The 17,780-nt window shown below is 42.6% G+C and overlaps 1 protein-coding gene and 2 pseudogenes across 1 annotated transcript in view; all 3 read right to left on the bottom strand.

Moving 5' to 3' along the window:
• GCSAML (germinal center associated signaling and motility like) overlaps positions 1-16,985 on the bottom strand; it is a 120,317-nt gene extending 103,332 nt beyond the window's left edge. Inside the window, exon 1 of the mRNA XM_038544016.1 lies at positions 16,856-16,985. The gene's annotated coding sequence lies outside the window, so the exon portion shown is untranslated. The remainder of the gene's footprint in view (positions 1-16,855) is intronic.
• OR2W13P lies at positions 289-1,246 on the bottom strand (annotated as a pseudogene).
• On the bottom strand, positions 1,081-1,246 carry cOR2W13P (cOR2W13P olfactory receptor family 2 subfamily W pseudogene; annotated as a pseudogene).
• Positions 16,986-17,780: the final 795 nt, after the last annotated feature.

The raw sequence follows: 17,780 nt of genomic DNA, 5'->3' as shown, positions 1-17,780 counted from the left end.
TCGAGATCTGACTTAATAGTGCCAGCATAGTATTCTGGGATGGACAGGGAGTCTGTTCAATGGCAAGCACGGATGCCAGGCCTGTAGTCGGGGAGCCCTGGACCTGCCACAATCACAGTCCAGCGTCCTGCTGACCCTGCACACGGCCTCTGCATCAGACACTCCGTGGATTCTACGGATCAGACAGCTGCAGCCCAGCGCAGGAATGGCCACCGGGGTCAGCTCGGTCCAGTACTGGGGATGCCCTCCACGGTCAGCTCGGTCTGGCACCTGGGATGCCTGCAGTGGTCAGTGAGGTCCAGCGCCCCATATGCAGCTGTCTCTCCCCAGCACCTTCCACATTGCCCCCTGCACGTCTTTGTTTCTCAGCATGTAGATGAAAGGATTCAGGGTGGGGGTTGCCAGACGGTAGAACAGAGTAAGAAACTAGCCCTGGTCCTGGCTTTCTACATTCCCAGGCTGCATTTACATGGAGATGCTGCTGCTGTAGAAGAGGGACACCAGCGCCATGTGGGATGAGCAGGTGTTGAAGGCCTTGCGTCTGCCAGCTGCAGACCGGATGCCCGCAACCTTGACGGCAATGTAGCTGTAGGACACGAGGATTGTGGAGAGAGGCACTAGCACGATGGGGATGGCCAGGAAGAAAGCCAGGCCTTCCACATGTCTGGTGTCCATGCACGAGATGCGGATGATGGCTGACATCTCACACACAAAGTGGGTGATGCGGCGCTGACCACAGAGGCCCAGGGACATCATCAGTGGGGACATGAGGATGGAGTTGACCATCCCACTGAGCCATCCAAAGGCCGCCAGCTGCAGGCATAGCTGGGGGTGCATGATGGCCATGTAGTGCAGTGGCTTGCAGACGGCCACAAAACGGTCATAGGCCATTATAGACAGGAGAATGCACTCCGTGCCTCCTACAGACAGGAAGGCAGAGAGCTGGATGACACAACCCACGTAGGTGATGGTCTTGCTTGAGCCCCACAGGTTGATCAGTATCTGGGGAATGCTGCTAGTGGTGTAGCACATGTCCAGGAGGGAAAGATTGCAGAAGAAGAAGTACATGGGCACGTGCAGTCAAGAGTCCATCACTGAGAGGAAGATGATGCTCGAGTTGCCCTTGATGGCCAGAAGGTAAAAAACCATGTTAATGAAAAACAGAACCATCTCCAGTTTTTGGCTGGTCAGAGAAGCCCAGCAGAATGAAGTCTCCTGTGGAGATCGCATTACCTCTCTCCATCACTCTCAGCCTGAGAAGCCTGTGTGGAGAGGTTAGCAGGTGCCTGTCACTCCTGCAGGAAATAGTGCCGCCCTACTTGTCCTGACGTTGGATGCATTCATAGTGCCAACTTCTAATGCTGGAACTTGCTGGACCTGGGTCTCGCACCTGCCCATCCCTGAAATTGTAGTGGGAGGTGCTAAAAAATATTTGCCTGTAATGGATGAAAGCTATCAATTTTGCCTCAATATCTTATAATATGGTTAAATGACATAAGCACATAGATATTTTAAAAACATAAGTTTTATTAATATAATTAGGAATTAAGTAATTTTGAAAAAAAAAGGGGGGGACGCCTGATGGCTCAGGGGTTGAGCATCTGCCTTTGGCGAATTGTGTGATCCCTGGCCCAGAATCAAGTCCCACATCAAGCTCCCTGCATGGAGTCTGCTTCTCTCTCTGCCTGTGTCTCTGCCTCTCTCTGTGTCTCTCATGAATGAATAAATCAAATCTTATTTTAAAAATTAGATAAAAGAGCAGAGGCAGAGCAAGATTGTGGAAGAGTAGGATCCCCAAGTCACCTGTCCCCACCAACTTACCTAGATAACTTTCAAATCATCTTGAAAACCTACGAATTCGGCCTGAGATTTAAAGAGAGAACAGCTGGAATGCTACAGTGAGAAGAGTTTGCGCTTCTATCAAGGTAGGAAGATGGCGGAAAAAAATAAAGAAGTAAAAAAAGCATCCGAGGGGGGGGCACAAGGAGCGGAGCAAAGGTGGTGTGTCGAGTGCCCCCAGGAAAGGAAAGCCCAGTCCGGAAGAAGCAGGAGCTTTACAAACCTTCTCAGACAGAAAGGAGCTCGCAGTGAACTCAGGCAGGATCCCAGGAGGGGCAGGGATGCCCCCAGGCTCCCAGAAGCACTAACAGAGGATCTGCGCCCCAGGGAGAGCACGCCACACACCACCAGCAGAGCTCCCTAAAGGGCTGGAGTGTGCACCCGGCGGGGCCATGGGAGCAGCTGAGGCGGCAACCTCAGCAGTGGCTCCAGGCGCACCAGGTTGCCGACCCGGGAGTGCAATTCCAGTGGTGCTGGCCCCGGAGCCCAGGGCACTAGAGACACAGCCCAACATCCAGCACTCCCCCCAGGACAGGCAGAGGCCAGGAGGACACAGGATAGCAAGGATGCTCCTGCTGCCAGGCAACTCCGAGCTGTGCAGATCGGCACCTCCCGACTCCAGAGCATCCAGGCCCCTGCAGACTGGAGGCTGCAATAGTTACTGCAGGAGCTGACTCAAGGGCTGGTGAGCTGGCTGCCGCCACTGTTGTTGTTCCTCCTTGTGTACCTTGTACCTGGGACTGAGCAGGGGCCTCACAGGATAAATAGCTCCTACTAAGCCGTGCACCTGGCAGGGGGGCTGGGCAGCTCCCCCAGGTGCACACACCAGAGAATCAGCACAGCAGGCCCCTCCCCCAGAAGACCAGCTAGAAGGACGGGGAAAAGCAAGTTATTGACCAAGCAGCACTGGAAAGTTCCAGGGGAAGTCAAGGGATTTACAGTATATAGAATCAGAGGATACTCCCCCTTGTTTTTTGTTTTCTATATTTGTTCAGCCCCGTATTTTTTTTCCTCTCTTTTTCTGCTTTTTCCAGTACAACTTGTTTCCAGCCACATGCACTGAGTGAAATGACTAGAATGAAAAACTCACCACAAAAGAATCAGAAACAGTCCTGTCTCCCACAGAGTTACAAAATTTAGACTACAATTCAATGTCAGAAAGCCAATTCAGAAGCACAATGATAAAGCTACTGGTGGCTCTGGAAAAAAGTATAAAGGATTCAAGAGACTTCATGACTACAGAATTTAGATCTAATCAGGCCAAAATTAAGAATCAATTAAATGAGATGCAAACCAACTGGAGGTCATAACAACGAGGGTTAACAAGGTAGAAGAACGAGTGAGTGACATAGAAGACAAGTTGATAGCAAGGAAGGAAACTGAGGGAAAAAAGAGAAAAACAATTAAAAGATCATGAGGATAGGTTAAGGGAAATAAATGACAGCCTCAGAAGGAAAAATCTACGTTTCAATGGGGTTCTGGGGAGCAACAAAAGAGACAGAGGTCCAGAAAGTGTATTTGAACAAATCATAGCTTAGAACTTCCCTAACTTGGGAAGGGAAAGAGGCATTCAGATTCGGGAGATAGAGAGATCTCCCCTAAAATCATAAAAATCGCTCAACGCCTCAACATTTAATAGTGAAACTTGCAAATTCCGAAGATAAAGAGAAGATCCTTGAAGCAGCGAGAGACTAGAAATCACTTTATGGGGAGATCTTTATGGGGAGAAATATTAGATTAACAGCAGAGAATAGCTAGAAGGACAAGACCTGCCAAAGAGACCCGGCAGCCCAGAAAAGGCTGATAAGATGCATACAGGGTCCTAAATGAGAAGAACAAGCAGCCAGGAATACTTTATCCAGCAAGGCTCTCATTCAGAATAGAAGGACAGATAAAGAGCTTCCAAGATAGGCAGAAACTGAAAGAATATGTGACCACCAAACCAGCTCTGCAAGAAATACAAAGGGGGACTCTGTAAAAGAAAGAGGAATTCCAAGGGAATAATCCACCAAAACAGGGACTGAATAGACATCATGATGACACTGAATTCATATCTTTCAATAGTAACTCAGAACGTGAACGGGCTTAATGACCCTATCAAAAGGCGCAGGATTAAAGACTGGATAAAAAAGGAAGACCCACTATTTGATGTCTAAAAGAGACAAATTTCAGACATAAGGACACCTCCAGCCTGAAGATAAATGGTTGGAGATCCATGTACCATTCAAATGGTCCTCAAGAAACCAGGGGTCACCATCCTACATGAGATGAATTAAAGTTTATCCTAAAGACTGTAGTGAGAGATGAAGAGGGACACTATATCATACTTAAAGGATCTATCCAACAAGAGGACCTAACACATGAATATTTCTGTCTCGAATGTGAGAGCTGTCAAGTATATCAATCAATTAATAGCCAAAGTTAAGATATACTTAGATAATAATACACTTATACTTGGTGACTTGAATATACTGCTTTCTACCAACGACAGATCTTCTAAGCACAACATCTCCAAAGAAACAAGAGCTTTAAATAATACACTGGGTCAGATGGATATCACAGATATTTACAGAACTTTACATCCAAACACAACTGAATACACATTCTTCTCAAGTGCACAGGGAACTTTCTCCAGAATAGACCACATACTGGGTCACAAAGCAGTATGACACCAAAAGATTGGGATCAAACCCTGCAAATTTTCAGACCATAATGCTCTAAAACTAGAACTAAATCACAAGAAGAAGTTTGGAAGTATTTCAAACACGTGGAGGTTAAGGACCATCCTGCTAAAAGATGATAGAGTCAAGCAGGAAATTAGAGAATAATTAAAAAGATTCATGAAGAATGAGAATGAGAATGAAGACACAACCATTCAAAATCTGTGGGATACAGCAAAAGCAGTCCTGAGGGGGAAATACATTGCAATACAAGCATCCATCAAAAAACTGGAAAAAACTCAAATACAAAAGCTAACCTTGCACCTAAAGGAGCTGGAGAACAAACAGCAAATAGATCCTACACCCAGCAGAAGAAGAAAGTTAATAAGGATTCGAGCAGAACTCAATGAAATAGAGACCAGAAGACTATGGAACAGATCAACAAAACCAGGAGTTAGTTCTTTGAAAGATTAATAAGATAGATAAACCATTAGCCAGCCTTATTAAAAAGAAGAGAGAAAGGACTCAATTTAATAAAATCATGAATGAGAAAGGAAGGATCACCAACAATACCAAAAAATACAAATAATTTTAAAAGCATATTATGAGCAGCTATACACCAATAAATTAGGCAACCCAGAAGAAATGGACACATTTCTGGAAAACCACAAACTACCAAAACTGGTACAGGAAGAAATAGAAAACCTGAACAGGCCAATAACCAAGGAGGAAAATGAAGGAGTCATATAAAACCTCCGAAGACTCAAAAGTCCAGGGCCAGATGGCTTCCCAGGGGAATTCTATCAAATGTTTAGAGAAGAAACCACACTTATTCTACTAAAGCTGTTCGGGAAGATAGAAAAAGATGGAATACTTCCTAACTCGTTCTATGAAGCCAGCATCACCTTAATTCCAAAACCAGACAAAGACCCCACCAAAAAGGAGAATTATAGACCAATATCCCTGATGAACACAGATGCTAAAATTCCAAACCAGGTACTAGTCAGTAGGATCCAACAATACATTAAGAAGATAATTCACCATGACCAAGTGGGATTTATCCCTGGGATGCAAGGCTTCTTCAACACTCCTGAAGCAATTAATGTGATTGATCATATCAGCAAGAAAAAAAACAAGAACCATTGGATCCTTTCAGTAGATGCAGAGAAATCATTTGACAAACTACAGGATCCATTCCTGATCAAAACTCTTGAGAGTGTAGGGATAGAGGGAACATTCCTCGACATCTTAAAAGCCATCTACGAAAAGCCCACAGCAAATATCATTCTCAGTGGGGAAGCACTGGGAGCCTTTCCCCTAAGATCAGGAACAACACACGGATGTCCACTCTCACCACTGCTATTCAACATAGTACTGGAAGCCTCACCAGACAACAAAAAGAAATAAAAACCATTAAAATTGGCAAAGAAGAAGTCAAACTCTCACTCTTTGCATATGACATGATACTGTACCTAGAAAACTCAAAAGACTCTAACCCAAGATTGCTAGAACTCATACAGCAATTCAGCAGTATGACAGGATACAAAATCAATGCCCAGAAGTCAGTGGCATTTCTATACACTAACAATGAGACTGAAGAAAGAGAAATTAAGGAGTCAATCCCATTTACAATTTCACCCAAAAGCATAAGATACCTAGGAATAAATCTAACCAAAGAAGGATCTATTCACTAACAACTACAGGACATTTCTGATAGAAATTGAGGAAGACACAAAAAGATGGAAAAACATTCCATGCTCACGGATTGGAAGAATTAATATTGTGAAAATGTCAATAATACCCAGGGAAATTTACACATTTAACACAATCCCTATCAAAGTACCATGGGCTCTCTTCACAGAGTTGGAAGAAATCATCTTATGATTTGTGTGGAATCAGAAAAGACCCCAAATAGCCAGGGGAATATTAAAAAAGAAAACCATTGCTGGGGCCTCACAATGCCAGATTTCACATCGTACTACAAAGCTGTGGTCATCAAGACAGTGTGGTCCTGGCACAAACACAGACACATAGATCAGTGGAACAGAATAGAGAACCCACAAGTGGACCCTCAACTTTATGGTCAACTAATATTCGACAAAGGAGGAAAGACTATCCACTGGAAAAAAAACAGTCTCTTCAATGAATGGTGCTAGGAAAATTGGACATCCACATGCATAAGAATGAAACTAGACCACTCTCTTACACCATACACAAAGATAAACTCAAATTGATGAAAGATTTTAATGTGAGACAAGATTCCATCAAAATCCTAGAGCAGAACACAGGCAACACCCTTTTTGAACTTGGCCACAAGTTCATCCATGAAGGCAAGAGAAACAAAAGCAAAAATGAACTATTGGGACTTCATCAAAATAAGAAGTTTTTGCACAGCAAAAGAAACAGTCAACAAAACTAAAAGACAACCTACAGAATGGGAGAAGATATTTGCAAATGACCTATCAGATAAAGGACTAGTATCCAAGATCTGTAAAGAGCTTATTAACCTCAACACCAAAGAAACAAACAGTCCAATCATGAAATGGACAAAAGACATGAAGAGAAATCTTACAGAGGAAGACATAGACATGGCCAACACACACATGAGAAAATGCTCCACATCACTTGCCATCAGGCAAATACAAATCAAAACCACAATGAGATACCACCTCACACCAGTGAGAATGGGGAGAATTAACAAGGCAGGAAACCACAAATGTTGGAGAGGATGTGGAGAAAAGGGAACCCTCTTGCACTGTTGGTGGGAATGTGAACTGGTGCAGCCACTCTGGAAAACTGTGTGGAGGTTCCTCAAAGAGTTAAAAATTGATCTGCCCTATGACCTAGCGATTGCACTGCTGGGGATTTACCCCAAAGATACAGATGCAGTGAAACGCCGGGAAACCTGCACCCCGATTTTATAGCTAATGTCCACAGTAGCCAAACTGTGGAAGGAGCCTCAGTGTCCATCGAAAGATGAATGAATAAAGAAGATGTGGTTAATGTATACAATGGAATAGTACTCAGCCGTTAGAAACGACAAATACCCACCATTTGCTTCGATGTGGATGGAACTGAAGGGTATTAGGCTGAGTGAAGTAAGTCAATCGGAGAAGGACAAACATTATATGGTCTCATTCATTTGGGGAATATAAAAAAATAGTGAAAGGGAATAAAGGGGAAAGGAGAAAAAATGAGTGGGAAATATCAGAAAGGGAGACAGAACATGAAAGACTAAAGACTCCTAACTCTGGGAAACGAACTAGGGGTGGTGGAAGGGGAGGTGGGTGGGTGTTGGGGGTGACTTGGTGATGGGCACTGAGCGAGGCACTTGATGTGATGAGCACTGGGTGTTATTTTATATGTGGGCAAATTGAACACCAATAAAAAATAAATTTATACAAAAAAAGAAAGATGAATGGATAAAGATGTGGTGTATGTATACAATGGAATATTACTCAGCCATTAGAAAGGACAAATACCCACTATTTACTTCATTGTGGAGCGACCTGGAGGGTACTATACTGAATGAAATAAGTCATTGTGAAAAGGACAAACATTATATGGTCTCATTCATTTGGGGAGTATAAAAATTAGCAAAAGGGAATTAAGGGGAAAGGAAAGAAAATGAGTGAAAATATCAGTGAAGGTGACAAAACATGAGAGACTCCTAACTCTGGGAAATGAACAAGGGGCAGTAAAAGGGGAAGTGGGCAGGGGGTTGGGGTGACTGGTCATGAGGGAGGCACTTGGCTGGAGGAGTACTGGGTTTTATGCTAAAGGTTGACAATTTGAACTCCAGTAAAATAATTTAAGATAAAATTAGAAAAAATGAAGCAAATAATTTTGGCAGAATCCACTAACTTTGAGCCAAATTACCCTCTAAAATTGGTAGGGGTAGCTTCAATTAATATGATCAATTCTCATGTTTCCATGACTATAAACAACTGGGGAAAAAGTGTATTGTTGTCTTTCTGTGGACCAGATCCTGCAGGAATTGACAAGATGAGAGATACCATCTATTTATATAATACTTAAATTATCTATAGCAGACAGGAAAGTAACAACCTGGAGGACATTGAAATAAGGGAGTCCTGAATTTACTTGACTCTGAATTGTTAGTGGTTTGGTACAATCTCTGAACCCGGTGATTAAGGTTGAGTTATCTAATAGATTATACAAAGGTTAGGGGACTTTCTTCCCTGACATGTGCATTCACAAAATGAGCATAAAATGAGGGACGTTCTTTTGCACATTCAGGTCAACATCATAACAATGCCCTGAGGTCAGTTAAGGGAAATAGTAAGGATCATCATGCAGGGATATTTTTGGAGCAGGTTTGGGAGATTTGGGCAGGGAAGAGCTGTTAATCTGCATGGCTTCAGTAAAAGTGAACTAAATATTTACATCTTTGAATAAACACCAATCAGATATTTGCTTGTGAACTCCTGTAACATTCAGAAATTAACAGAACAAGATGTATGTCCTCCATATGGACAATTAAATGCTAGCTATAGGATATAGTTTCCTGCCATCAAGTTGTTTAGGGTTGACAAGGACCAAGCTGCTGGACAGGTTAGAATACCATATACACAGAGTTTATAAATCCATGCCTGCCATCCCCGCAGCTCTCCCCCTGCTGGGGGGCATGTCCACTTACAGTCCAGTCAGAAAGGGCTATAGACCCTAGACTCAGAAAAAAGCTATCATCTGAAGTGAAGCCATACACAAAGGACAATTAGAGCCAATAAACTTGAGTGCTTGCTTCGGCAGCACATACACACACACACACACACAACAAAAAAAACCTTGAATATTTTAGACAAAGTAGCTTAAGAGAGAGCTTGGAAACAGTATATTGGAGGAGGGGCAAGATGGGGGAAGAGTAGGGTCTCCAAATCACCTGTCTCCACCAAATTACCTAGAAAACCTTCAAATTATCCTGAAAATCTATGAATTCGGCCTGAGATTTAAAGAGAGAACACCTGGAATGCTACAGTGAGAAGAGTTCCCGCTTCTATCAAGGTAGGAAGATGGGGAAAAAGATAAAGAAAGAAAAGGCCTCCAAGGGGGAGGGGCCCGCGAGGAGCCGGGCTAAGGCCTGGGCGAGTGTCCCCCGGACAGGAGAGCCCCGTCCCGGAGAAGCAGGAGCTGCACCAACCTTCCCGGGTGGAAAGGGGCCCGCAGGGAGTTGGAGCAGGACCCAGAAGGGCGAGGATGCCCTCGGGCTCCCGGGGACACTAACAGACACCTGCGCCCCGGGAGAGTGCGCCGAGCTCCCTAAGGGCTGCAGCGCGCACAGCAGGACCCGGAGCAGCTCGGAGGGGCTCGGGCGGAGGAAGAGGCTCTGTGCGGAGGGGGCTGCCCGGTTCCAGGAGCACCTCGGGGGAGCTCGGGCCGCGGCTCCGCGGAGGGAGTTGCGGGGCCAGAGCGCGAGTCCAACAGTGCAGGCCCCGGAGCACAGGGCGCCGGGACACAGCCCAGGATCTGGCATCGCCCCGGGACAGGCAGAGGCCGGGAGGGCCAGGGCAGCAAGGACGCTCCTGGCCCGAGCTGAGCAGATCAGCAGCCGCCCCAGAGCCTCCAGGCCCTGCAGACGGAGAGCTCTGGAGCTACTGCAGGAGCTGATTCCAGGGCTCCAAGGCTGGCCCCGCCACTGCGGTTGTTCCTCCTGGGGCCTCACGGGGTAAACAACCCCACTGAGCCCTGCACCAGGCAGGGGGGGCAGAGCAGCTCCCCTAATGCTAACACCTGAAAATCAGCACAACAGGCCCCTCCCCCAGAAGACCAGCTAGACGGACAACTTCCAGGAGAAGCCAAGGGACTTAAAGTACACAGAATCAGAAGATACTCCCCCTTTGTTCCCTTTTTGTTTTGTTTTGTTTTGTTTTGTTTTGCTTTTTGATTTGTTTCCTTTCCCCACCCCCCTTTTTTACCTTTCTTTTTTTTTCTTTCTCTTTTTCTTCTTCTTTTTTTTTTTTTCGTTTTTCTCTTCCTTTTTTTTCTCTTTCTCTTTTCTTTCCTTCTTTCTCTCCTCTCTTTTTCTCCTTTTCCCAATACAACTGGCTTTTGGCCACTCTGCACTGAGCAAAATGACTAGAAGGAAAACCTCACCTCAAAAGAAAGAATCAGAAACAGTCCTCTCTCCCACAGAGTTACAAAATCTGGATTACAATTCAATGTCAGAAAGCCAATTCAGAAGCACTACTATACAGCTACTGGTGGCTCTAGAAAAAAAGCATAAAGGACTCAAGAGACTTCATGACTGCAGAATTTAGAGCTAATCAGGCAGAAATTAAAAATCAATTGAATGAGATGCAATCCAAACTAGAAGTCCTAACGACGAGGGTTAATGAGGTGGAAGAAAGAGTGAGTGACATAGAAGACAAGTTGATAGCAAAGAGGGAAACTGAGGAAAAAAGAGAAACAATTAAAAAACCATGAAGATAGATTAAGGGAAATAAACGACAGCCTGAGGAAGAAAAACTTACGTTTAATTGGTGTTCCCGAGGGCGCCGAAAGGGACAGAGGGCCAGAATATGTATTTGAACAAATTCTAGCTGAAAAGTTTCCTAATCTGGGAAGGGAAACAGGCATTCAGATCCAAGAAATAGAGAGATCCCCCCCTAAAATCAATAAAAACGGTTCAACACCTCGACATTTAATAGTGAAGCTTGCAAATTCCAAAGATAAAGAGAAGATCCTTAAAGCAGCAAGAGACAAGAAATCCCTGACTTTTATGGGGAGGAGTATTAGGGTAACAGCAGACCTCTCCACAGAGACCTGGCAGGCCAGAAAGGGCTGGCAGGATATATTCAGGGTCCTAAATGAGAAGAACATGCAACCAAGAATACTTTATCCAACAAGGCTCTCATTCAAAATGGAAGGAGAGATAAAGAGCTTCCAAGACAGGCAGCAACTAAAAGAATATGTGACCTCCAAACCAGCTCTGCAAGAAATTTTAACGGGGACTCTTAAAATTCCCCTTTAAGAAGAAGTTCAGTGGAACATTCCACAAAAACAAGGACTGAATAGATATCATGATGACACTAAACTCATATCTCTCAATAGTAACTCTGAATGTGAACGGGCTTAATGACCCCATCAAAAGGTGCAGGGTTTCAGACTGGATAAAAAAGCAGAACCCATCTATTTGCTGTCTACAAGAGACTCATTTTAGACAGAAGGACACCTACAGCCTGAAAATAAAAGGTTGGAGAACAATTTACCATTCGAATGGTCCTCAAAAGAAAGCAGGGGTAGCCATCCTTATATCAGATAAACTAAAATTTACCCCGAAGACTGTAGTGAGAGATGAAGAGGGACACTATATCATACTTAAAGGATCTATCCAACAAGAGGACTTAACAATCCTCAATATATATGCCCCGAATGTGGGAGCTGCCAAATATATAAATCAATTATTAACCAAAATGAAGAAATACTTAGATAATAATACACTTATACTTGGTGACTTCAATCTAGCTCTTTCCATACTCGATAGATCTTCTAAGCGCAACATCTCCAAAGAAACAAGAGCTTTAAATGATACACTGCACCAGATAGATTTCGCAGATATCTACAGAACTTTACATCCAAACTCAACTGAATACACATTCTTCTCAAGTGCACATGGAACTTTCTCCAGAATAGACCACATACTGGGTCACAAATCGGGTCTGAACCGATACCAAAAATTGGGATCGTCCCCTGCATATTCTCAGACCATAATGCCTTGATATTAGAACTAAATCACAACAAGAAGTTTGGAAGGACCTCAAACATGTGGAGGTTAAGGACCATCCTGCTAAAAGATGAAAGGGACAACCAGGAAATTAAGGAAGAATTAAAAAGATTCATGGAAACTAATGAGAATGAAGATACAACCATTCAAAATCTTTGGGATGCAGCAAAAGCAGTCCTAAGGGGGAAATACATCGCAATGCAAGCATCCATTCAAAAACTGGAAAGAACTCAAATACAAAAGCTAACCTTGCACCTAAAGGAGCTAGAGAAAAAAACAGCAAATAGATCCTACACCCAAGAGAAGAAGGGAGTTAATAAAGATTCGAGCAGAACTCAACGAAATCGAGACCAGATGAACTGTGGAACAGATCAACAAAACGAGGAGTTGGTTCTTTGAAAGAATTAATAAGATAGATAGACCATTAGCCAGCCTTATTAAAAAGAAGAGAGAGAAGACTCAAATTAATAAAATCATGAATGAGAAAGGAGAGATCACTACCAACACCAAGGAAATAAAACGATTTTAAAAACATATTATGAACAGCTATATGCCAATAAATTAGGCAATCTAGGAGAAATGGATGCATTCCTGAAAAGCCACAAACTAACAAAACTGGAACTGGAAGAAATAGAAAACCTTAACAGGCCAATAACCAGGGAGGAAATTGAAGCAGTCATCAAAAACCTCCCAAGACACAAGAGTCCAGGGCCAGATGGCTTCCCAGGGGAATTTTATCAAACATTTAAAGAAGAAACCATACCTATTCTCCTAAAGCTGTTTGGAAAGATAGAAAGAGATGGAGTACTTCCAAATTTGTTCTATGAGGCCAGCATCACCTTAATTCCAAAACCAGACAAAGACCCCACCAAAAAGGAGAATTACAGACCAATATCCCTGATGAACATGGATGCAAAAATTCTCAACAAGATACTGGCCAATAGGATCCAACAGTACATTAAGAAAATTATTCACCATGACCAAGTAGGATTTATCCCTGGGACACAAGGCTGGTTCAACACCCATAAAACAACCAATGTGATTCATCATATCAGCAAGAGAAAAACCAAGAACCATATGATCCTCTCATTAGATGCAGAGAAAACATTTGACAAAATACAGCATCCATTTCTGATCAAAACTCTTCAGAGTGTAGGGATAGAGGGAACATTCCTCGACATCTTAAAAGCCATCTATGAAAAGCCCACAGCAAATATCATTCTCAATGGGGAAGCACTGGGAGCCTTTCCCCTAAGATCAGGAACAAGACACAGATGTCCACTCTCACCACTGCTATTCAACATAGGACTGGAAGTCCTAGGCTCAGCAATCAAACAACAAAAAGACATTAAAGGCATTCAAATTGGCAAAGAAGAAGTCAAACTCTCCCTCTTTGCCGATGACATGATACTCTACATAGAAAACCCAAAAGTCTCCACCCCAAGATTGCTAGAACTCATACAGCAATTCGGTAGCATGGCAGGATACAAAATCAATGCCCAGAAATCAGTGGCATTTCTATACACTAACAATGAGACTGAAGAAAGAGAAATTAAGGAGTCAATCCCATTTACAATTGCACCCCAAATCATAAGATACCTAGGAATAAACCTAACCAAAGAGGTAAAGGATCTATACCCTAAAAACTATAGAACACTTCTGAAAGAAATTGAGGAAGACACAAAGAGATGGAAAAATATTCCATGCTCATGGATTGGCAGAATCAATATTGTGAAAATGTCAATGTTACCCAGGGCTATTTACACGTTTAATGCAATCCCTATCAAAATAGCATGGACTTTCTTCAGAGAGTTAGAACAAATTATTTTAAGATTTGTGTGGAATCAGAAAAGACCCCGAATAGCCAGGGGAATTTTAAAAAAGAAAACCATATCTGGGGGCATCACAATGCCAGATTTCAGGTTGTACTACAAAGCTGTGGTCATCAAGACAGTGTGGTACTGGCACAAAAACAGACACATAGACCAGTGGAACAGAATAGAGAACCCAGAAGTGGACCCTGAACTTTATGGTCAACTAATATTCGATAAAGGAGGAAAGACTATCCATTGGATAAAAGACAGTCTCTTCAATAAATGATGCTGGGAAAATTGGACATCCACATGCAGAAGAATGAAACTAGACCACTCTCTTTCACCATACACAAAGATAAACTCAAAATGGATGAAAGATCTAAATGTGAGACAAGATTCCATCAAAATCCTAGAGGAGAACACAGGCAACACCCTTTTTGAACTCGGCCACAGTAACTTCTTGCAAGATACATCCACGAAGGCAAAAGAAACAAAAGCAAAAATGAACTATTGGGACTTCATCAAGATAAGAAGCTTTTGCACAGCAAAGGATACAGTCAACAAAACTCAAAGACAACCTACAGAATGGGAGAAGATATTTGCAAATGACATATCAGATAAAGGGCTAGTTTCCAAGATCTATAAAGAACTTATTAAACTCAACACCAAAGAAACAAACAATCCAATCATGAAATGAGCAAAAGACATGTACTGAAATCTCACAGAGGAAGACATAGACATGCCCAACAAGCACATGAGAAAATGCTCCTCATCACTTGCCATCAGGGAAATACAAATCAAAACCACAATGAGATGCCACCTCACACCAGTGAGAATGGGGAACATTAACAAGGCAGAAAACCACAAATGTTGGAGAGGATGCGGAGAAAAGGGAACCCTCTTACACTGTTGGTGGGAATGTGAACTGGTGCAGCCACTCTGGAAAACTGTGTGGAGGTTCCTCAAACAGTTAAAAATATACCTGCCCTACGATCCAGCAATTGCAGTGTTGGGGATTTACCCCAAAGATACAAATGCGATGAAACGCAGGGACACCTGCACCCCGATGTTTATAGCAGCAATGGCCACGGTAGCCAAACTGTGGAAGGAGCCTTGGTTTCCATCGAAAGATGAAGGGATAAAGAAGATGTGGTCTATGTATACAATGGAGTATTACTCAGCTATTAGAAATGACAAATACCCACCATTTGCTTCAACGTGGATGGAACTGGAGGGTATTATGCTGAGTGAAGTAAGTCAGTCGGAGAAGGACAAACATTATATGTTCTCATTCATTTGGGGAATATAAATATTAGTGTAAGGGAATATAAGGGAAGAGAGAAGAAATATGTGGGAAATATCAGAAAGGGAGACAGAACGTAAAGACTGCTAACTCTGGGAAACAAATTAGGCGTGGTCGAAGGGGAGGAGGGCGGGGGGTGGGAGTGAATGGGTGAAGGGCACTGGGGGTTATTCTGTATGTTAGTAAATTGAACACCAATAAAAAATAAATTAAAAAAAAAGAAAGAAACAGTATATTAAGGGTGCAGCCTATCTGCAGCTCTCCCAGGGCAAATGCATACCAAGAGCAAAAACAGGTCAGTATGAATTGCAATCTTGGAAAATATAACATTGACACAAGGAATCTTTTTCTTTTCTTTTCTTTCCTTTTTTTGGGGAGAAGAATTTTTACATTAAAAAATTTTTAAAAATTAAAAATTAAATTTAAAAACCACATTGTAATGAGACATAACATTTGATTTGTAATCATCATACATAAAGGGACAACATTTTAATTTTTCTTATTTTTAATTTTTGGCTGAAGACAAAGGTTTATTATCTATTTAGTTAGTTACTTTAAAACAACTCATTGTAAGAGCAACATGTCTGTTACAGAAAAATAAGAAAGCAATGACCATTAAAGAAAAAATAAGTGCATAATCCCATCTACTCATAGACAATAATTATTGATAAACTTATGTATATACTTGTTTCCTCTTTCTTCTTCCAGATTTTTAGAGCTTGTATATTATATATATACACATATATGTATACATACATATACATACATATACATATATATACACAAATATATGAATCATATATACATATATATTTCGGCTTTACTGAGGTACACAGTTGGAATATAAACTTGTAAGATATTTAAGGTGTACATTGTGGTAATTTGATACATGAGTACACCAGGAAATGAGCCCTGCATCTAACTCATCCCCACGTTCATCACCTCACGTGTTCCTCGTGTGTGCATGTGTGCACGTGTGCAGGAACACTTGGGTTCCACTCTTTCAGCACAAGGAACCACTCGCTACTTGCCCCGTGCATTCACTCACTGCTTTGCTCCAGTCTGATATCTTAAAGATAGTAAGCCAAAATCCATGATCTCAGCAGGGTTTTGTCAACCAAATACCTGTGGGTTTGGTTAATGACAGAGATATTCCTGGGCTCAATTGCCATTGGGTCACCTGAACATTAGTCCATTTGGACCCTAGTGACCTCATCAAGGTGCAAAAGTCCTTATAATGCTGCCATTCCTATTCATGATCAATCAATATGTTACTTTTTTTAAGATTTTATTTATTTATTTGAGAAAGAGGGAGAGTATGAGCAGGGGAAGGGGCAGAGGGAGAGGTAGACTCCCCGCTGAGCCAGGAGCCCAATGCACCTGCTTGATCCCAGGGCCCCGGGATCATGACCTGAGGCAAAGGCAGTTGCTTCACTGACTGAGCCACCCAGAAGCCCCCCAAATCAATATTTTAAAGGTGTATTTACATACTCACCACAGAGCAAGAGAGTCTCTACCATTAGCAGACAGGGGGATGTTTCCAACTGTGTAATTCCTCTGACAAAGGTCTAGAGAAGCTTTACCCAGTTCACATGCCATCATTATTAACTGTTCCCATGTAGGAGTGGTGGCATTGCAGATGGGGTGGGATTATTACAAGGGGGAAGACCTTTGTGACCTCAGGAGAAGAGGTAAGCTGCACATTCCCCAATGGCAGCACACTTCACGAGGAGCCATGGGAAGTGGGGCTGAGAAGTCCATGTGACCAGAGGACAGTCAGCACACCCGAGAGGTCACATGTTTAGGGGAAGTCCCTTGAGGGATTTCAGATCTATATGCTCATGTCCTCTGCCACAGGACACAGTTCATAATGCCAGATTTGCTGTTTGCTGGAACTTCCCAAATGACATATTAGTTTGCATTGGTTGCTCTGAAATTCATCTTAAAACAAAGACTACGAAATATCGAGAAAAGTGGCATAGAAATCTAGAAAGTGCATCACACATCTGAAAAATACATTTGCCTCACCATCCACCTCCCTGATTAACTGTTATAGCAATGGCTTCTGAGTCAGGTTTGTGTGAGCACAGCAGGGCTTAAAGCCTTTTGTCCTGAGATCTGAGATGTTGATCCACATACCCCTTGGGTCCCAGTGTCACCATGAAAACTGGTTTCTGCTCACAAGAAAATATGAGTGACCATATCACAGGGTTTTTCAGAACATTCCTTAAAATACTTGTATTTAAAGCACTCAAATGCTTTTTTTATAAAATGAAAATCAGAATATTTGTTAGGAAAAAATAACAAAATAATTCTGAAAATATACATATGTAAAACTTACAAAGCTTCTCATTCTAGGTATTCTAGGTATTCTAGGTATTCTAGGACAGTGTCCTGGGAGCCCATGATCTCAGACGAAA

The sequence above is a fragment of the Canis lupus genome, chromosome 8 (assembly GCF_011100685.1).
Source record: "Canis lupus familiaris isolate Mischka breed German Shepherd chromosome 8, alternate assembly UU_Cfam_GSD_1.0, whole genome shotgun sequence".
NCBI lineage: Eukaryota > Metazoa > Chordata > Mammalia > Carnivora > Canidae > Canis > Canis lupus.
Note: the sequence above shows the minus strand (reverse complement) of the source record. Positions and strands in the feature narration are given on the sequence as shown.